We start from the raw sequence: 6,779 nt of genomic DNA, 5'->3' as shown, positions 1-6,779 counted from the left end.
AACCGTAATTCCAACCCGACACCAACATTCCGCAGTCACCAGGTTTTCAGGAGTTGCAGGCGCTCGGCGAGGCACAACCACACCTCCAAAAAGCCATCAAGAGGGAGTAGAGGCAAAAAGAGCGCGGGGAAAAAAAAAGAGAAATAAAAGCCATGATGGAAAGAACAAAGGTGCCACGTGGCCCAGTTCCAGGGGCCGTTTCCATACGTGAATTCGAATCTTAGGTTTCGCCTAAGACAGCGTGGTTTTAAGCATTTACTTTTTTAAGCAAAGGAGTGCCCAGAAATGAAAAGAAAAAGCACTATTTCACGCGTCCTCCTGCTTTCTAACTTCCTTTTCTCCACCGCTTTTATGGAGAATCGTTTTGTGTTGGGGTCGTTTGTTGTGTTGGGTTTTTTTTAATTTTCTCAGCCATTAATTAGATTTTATCTGTTTGCCTGAAGTCCTGACACGAGCTCCTGCCAGCGGTGCGTTGTGGATCTTCACGGTGGGTGTCGGATCCCATGGTGGTGACGTTCATCAAGGGGACCGAAGCCAAGCTGGGCAAACTGGGAGGGACTGGGACAACCCAAAAAGAGTGCTAGGGATGGAATTACTCCTGTTTTAGGAGGGTCTCCAAGAAATTCATTATCAACTCTTCTACTACCAGCGAGGACACCCAGTGTGGTGGCGGAGAATCACAGGAACATCTAGGGTGGGGAAGACCTTGAAGATCATCGAGTCCACCCAAAAACTGTCAAACCCACCACTAAGCCACGTTGCTGAGCATCTCCTTGGTGGCTTCACCCCCTGCAAAGCGCCCCCAAAAATCCAGGATTTCGCCCGGTGCTCTCCGGGAACCTCAAGACACTCGGATGCTCAACCAACTCAAGCGGAAACGAAGGGTTTGGAGCCAAGCAAGAAAGGAGCTCGGACTGGATTCCACCTTCCCACAGCCTGATTTTTAGGAAGAAGTGGGTCCACACCCAACTCAGGGTCCAAATCACGAGCTGAGGAAATGGTTTCATCTCTGGGAATGGTGATTTCAGGTGTTGAGACACAATAAAAACAATGAGGAAAGAAAATGTTTGCTTTTTCTGTCAGCAGAGATGTCAGTACCCATTAATAAATCTATCTGCTAAATCTACTCTTATTCATGTGGGACATCACCAAGTTAAAGTAAAATAAATTATCTTTAATTAAATGGAATTGTCGTCTTCCTCCTGCTATCATCCCCAATTATTACATCCTAATCAGCCCTTTTGGGAGAAGGCATGAGGGAAGGCTGAAAGGCACATTTACTATAAACAATTTCTCTCTCTGTCAAGAGATGGGGATTTTCTTTTAATTATTGTTTAGGACGACGCTTTTCGCCCACTTTCTGATGAAAAGGGATGAAAAGTTGAAAATGCCATCGGTCAACAAAAGAAAGAAATCTGTTCGTGCCATCGCAGCAATTTCCACCCAGCCCCTCCTACAATTAAAAGCCCAGAGCAAGGCAAGAAGCGGCGAGGAAATATGAAAGTCCTTCTTTATTATCATTTCCAGCGGGAGATTTCCATTCTGAAACAGTTTGAATGAGCAGGTAAAATATTAAGAAGGAGGAGAGGGTGGGAAGGGGCTCAGGCAAAGACGCTCAAGTCCACGCAGCTAGACTTGGCTTAAATAAAAGCGTAAGAAGCGCAAATCCCCATTGAACCTCATTTTTTGGGGGTGGATCTCCCAGGTAAAAGAGTCCCACGAGCTTTCCGCTGCCTTGATTAAGGAGAGTTTGGGATCTGGTTTAAAAGGACGAAAATTCGGGAGGCTCGACGTGCAGCTCCTGAGCTCAGCCCCGCCAAGATGGGCGGCCTCAGAACGCCAAAGAAAATAAATAAATAATAATAAAAAAGAACGCTACTACTGCCGTAAAGCTTCACCGAGCTGCACGCAGCTGTATTTGAGAAGTTGAGTTTGCTTGTGTTGAAAAAGCACTTTGACTGAAGGGTACTCCGGGGGTCTGATTTCCAAACACGCTCCCGAGTTGTGTTTTCGGCATGTAAATGAAACGCTTGCGCCCGCGCCTCCGCTGCTCCCGAAATCCTTTGTCCGCAGCCCGGCTACGCAATCACCCGGAATTGTGCCCACAAATTAGAGACACAAAACAGCCCAGGCACGGCCCCCCCGGACAATCGAGTTTTACAAGCGGGAATGGTGTCACATACCCAAACACACCCAAAGGCAGTCAAAGCTGTGGGCGCCAGGCGACTTGGGGCTGGAGAACCTATTCAACAGCGGCAAAACTTGGGGACAAAATACAAATCCCAAAGGGAAAACCCCTAAACTGTAGTTTTCTTGCAGAGTTGAGCCGCTGAATAATATTAATAAGGTATAAAACTATGAATGTTGTGGCTTGAATAACTGTATTTAAAGGGAAGCTCCCGATAAACAGGTGTATTTTGGAAATGCCGACGGGAAGCTCAAAGCTGTTTTAAAATCTGCTTTATTCTAGCTTTTGACAAAGCTGGGTGTTTAACCTTTCGCAAAGGCTGAGCATTTTCATCTTTAGCTTTGGGTCAAGCTCAAAAAAATCAAAATATTTTCAGAGGACACGCTGTGTCCATCACCTGGAATATGCCCTTCTTGAGCAGCGACATTCCCCTACCAGCAACTTTCCAAGATGTAAAATTCTTAAAAGTAAAATCTACCAAGGATGCATCAAGTCTTTTCTCAAATTATTGCAGCGCCAGAAGTTTTCCCCTAATTAAATCTCAGGCCCCGGATGGTTGTTTTGTTGTTTTTTTTTTTCTCCAAATGCGCTCCCCTCTCCGTCAATTTTATTTTCGCTGTCGGACTCCCCGAACAACCGCTATGAGATATATTTCAAAATCAGAATGAAAATTATTTCACCGGAGAGAAAATATACGGATCGCGACGAGGAATGGAACAAGGAGGAGCCGCTGAATTCTGATTAATTAATGCGACTTTTTTTGGGGGGGGGGGGGAAGAACGCGCTTTTCAGGGGGTAGCACTGTTTTCATTTAACGCCGCTTTGAATTGCCGCCTCCAGAAGTTAAAAAAAAAAAGGAAAAGAAAGAAACCACAGCTATACAAGCCTGCTGACTTCTTATAAAAGAACCAGTTTTAAACTTGTTTACACTACGGATTCCAAATGAATTCAAGATGGTGGCTAGTTAAAGAAAAGGAGCCCATGCCAAGGATTTTGATCAAAGAACTTCAATTCAACAATGTTCAGTTTTAATTGACCACTAATTAAGCTACATTAGGCAAAGAAAAGTCTATATCACTTCTGAGTAATGAAGAAAAGAACTCGGTTAACCCTGTCCTAGCCCTCCTCCAGCCAGCTCGCACAAAAGCAGCTTTGGAAGCACTTCCACTATTAATATTTTTTAAAGAGAGGGAAGGAAAAAAAAAGGAAAAAACCAAGCAGGGGAGGAGGGCGAGCTTTCCCAGCTCCCGTTCCTGCCTTTTCCTACACAGAGGAATAAGGGACCAAGGGGCGCAAAGCCCAGCGAGCTGCGGGCTGCCGGGCACCCGCGGGGATTTATAGGCTTACTTATTTAATTTTGCAAAAAAGAAAACTCATAAAGGTGTCCCCCTGCAACCCCAGGGCCCGAAGAGCCTGCAGGGACGCCCCGGTCTTTCCTCGACGCAACGAAGCCGTCGATCGCCGACGGAAGAGCTGGCTGCAAAGCCAGGCTCGGAAAGGCGTTAGGGAGGGAAATATTGATTTTCTGCTCAGCACTTCTTGCAAAAACCCATCTCCTTTCATTGAGTCGACCCTGCTTAGAGCAGCCAGGTTGGAAACGCCGAGGTGGAGGCTGGCGAGCGGGTTTGGAGGGGCGCTGGAAGTTCTCAGCGTCCCCGTTTCACATTCGGGTGACGGGAAGTTTGCAAACGGTGGCCCTGCAGCTTCTTTGAGGAGGGGCTACCACTCCCGGCCTCAACTTGCGTTATATTTTATCCTAATGATTTTTGGCACCAAACCGCTGCATTTCATAGAATGGAATTTAACGAGCACCATATCTTTTTTTAACATTCTGCCAAACGCTCATTAAAATGCACTTGTTGGGGGTTTTTTTTGTTGGTTTTTTTTTTTTTTTGCAACGCAATAGCGCGCTATACGAACCCAAAATATTAATGCAAATTGGCATTTCTAAGTTTAAAGCGGTATTTGCATAACAGGAACCAAACGTGGTGTGAGCTGAAAGAGAGCGCACAACACAAACGCCTCTTAACGCCACAATTATTGCGGAAAAAAAAAAAGAAAAAAAAGAGAAAAAGAAGATGGTTTGTGCGCACCATCACGAGCTCCGGGATAAAGCATCTGCCAGTTTGCGACACTGTTATCTCCCGATGCCCAGTGTCCCCAAGAAAAGAGTGGCTCAAAAGACTCGGCGCTGATAAATGAGATAGGTAGGAAATGCCATTTGCAAAGCTACGGAGGCGTGGATGCAAATACGAGCACCCCAACGAAAAAGAAATAAAATTGCAAGAGGCATTTGAACAAGGGGCTGCCAGCAGTAGCCGCTGAGTTCAGAGCCACGAGCCAAGCCAAAGGTGCTCCTATCCCAATAAATCAGTCTTTAGCTGTAGGCATCAGCACCTCAAAGCAAATGAACCAGACTCCGGGACTCTGACGCAGCAATATTCCAAAAAAAATCCCCAACACACGTGTCTCTGCCGCAAGGGGAAAAGGAGCCACTCAGAAAACCAACCGCTCCCTACCCATCAGCAGCAAACCGAAGGGCACCAGAAGAAATCTTTCCAGTTTCCCTCTGCTTAAACATGGAGATGGGGCGAAGGCTGGGATGGGGAGCTCATTTTCCGAGCCAACAGAAAGAACCAAAGCAGCTCAAGGGATGAGTATCACATGGATCACCTGTAAAAAACCATCCTCGCATCGCTCCTAGGCTGCTCGGAAGGTAGAAATTACCAGAACGTCTGACCCGGTAACCGCAAACACACCGACACGCACATGAAAGTCTGAGTTTGCAGCTCCTTTTTCTTTTTTTTTTCCTGCAAGGAAGAGTCCCACGATCTCCTCTGGGAGCTTTTGTACGCGTGGATTTAAGCACGTGAATATCTGCAACGAAGCCACTGCACGCGTGTGCGCGCTCGCGCGGATCTGGTCTACGTCCTGCCGGCGACTACAAAAAAAAGTCAAAAATAATTAAAGAAAATCCCTTTTTCTGCAAAGGACAGCTCAGTGGAATTACCTGATGCCTTATAAAAGTGCACTGGGTGAGCAGGCTGGCCATGAGGGCGTCACAAAGGGTGCGAGTCCGCAGTCACATCTGTATTCACACATCGCTTCCACAGCTGGGAAAAGCAATTTGGGAATGCAGGTGCCTGAGCCAGCAGCCCCGTCGCCCCCATCGGCGTTCAACTTGCCCAACTTCCCCAAACTACTTCTCCTCGACGGAGAAAAATGTTCGTCCCACGGAATTAAACCCGCTGTGATTTCCTCTCCGATCAAACCCAGAGCTAGAGGCCACAAGGAGGATGGCGTGATTTTATTTAGTGCATCTTCCTCCCCTTTTATTTTCCTCCCTAGCGCGGTAAAAGCTGCTCTGAAAAAAACCCGTGGAGCCTATAAACACGCAGAAAAAGCAGATTACCCATCCTGTGAGTTAAGGGCATCCCAAATTAAAAGACCTCAGCCTCGATCTTTTGAAGCTCTCCAAGCGCGACCTGTGGTTCGGGCAGAGCCAGGCTCCTGGCGCAGAGCTGTCTACACACGTGTAATTTTATTTTCCCCTACAAGGTGCCCTCTCTTGGCTTCGGCAGAAGCAACAGCCCTTCCTCCCCAAGACAGATGCGCGCTGGCAGAGCCGTTAGCCGGGGGAGACGGCGCTCCCCAGGAACGGGGAGGGGGGGAATATTTATTTATTCTCCGCACCGAAGCAGACTATCATGCTCAAGACCGCACTGAAGGCGAATTTTCCGCAGTCACGGAGATGCTGAGCAGTGGCCGCTTCCACCACCAGAAGCGATCCCACGTGCCGGTGGGAGATGAGTTGGGAAAAGTTAAAAAAATCAACCAAAAAACCCACTCAAATGTTGTCCCAGTGGACGGTGGCCACTGGGACCAGTCACCTCACATCCCAACTCTGAAGCAGATTAGCACGAGGGCATTGTATTCTAATGAACCCGCCAAAACAACACGTGTTTAACTTCTGCGGCTTGTAAAACGCTCATTTAGGAAGCCAAACAAAGAAAAGAAAAAAAAAAACCCACCCCAGACCACATCATCCGCGCCACTTGTTGCTGTTCCCCCGATAAAAATAGCGAGTTTTGATCCCAGAGATGGTTTTTATTTGCAAGTCTCCCCATGGTGGGAAAGAAATGGGAATAGTTTAGCTGGTCACTAACCTTGGCACCCGGACAGCGGGGTGCCAGCACCCAAAAAACTTCCCTGCCCACCCCTTCCAAGGGGTCTTGACACGTCAGTGCCGATTTGCGCCGGGACGGTTGTGGGAGATTTCCCTCCTGCTATAGGCAAGGTCTGCAACAGCAAGGGACACGTTTTCTGGTTATATCCCCCCTCCCTCCCCTCTGCCACAGCTGAAGAGTATTTTTTTCCTTCTGGAAACGGCGTTAATTCTGGAAAAAAAATTAATAATAATAAAAAAATAAATCTCAAGTCCAACAGCCACGCAGCCAGATTGCTTATGCAAGCGAAGCCGGGGGGGATGTAAGGGAGCGGCGACGCGGATCAGGTGTTGGGAAATCACAGGCGTTCAGAGCATTCTGTAACTCAAAATCCGTAATTGTCTAAGCACCTCAAAGAACCACCA

Source organism: Apaloderma vittatum, unplaced genomic scaffold, assembly GCF_000703405.1.
Source record: "Apaloderma vittatum isolate BGI_N311 unplaced genomic scaffold, ASM70340v1 scaffold24684, whole genome shotgun sequence".
Taxonomy (NCBI): Eukaryota; Metazoa; Chordata; class Aves; order Trogoniformes; family Trogonidae; genus Apaloderma; species Apaloderma vittatum.
The sequence above is the reverse complement of the archived record's forward strand: the minus strand, read 5'-3'. Positions refer to the sequence as shown.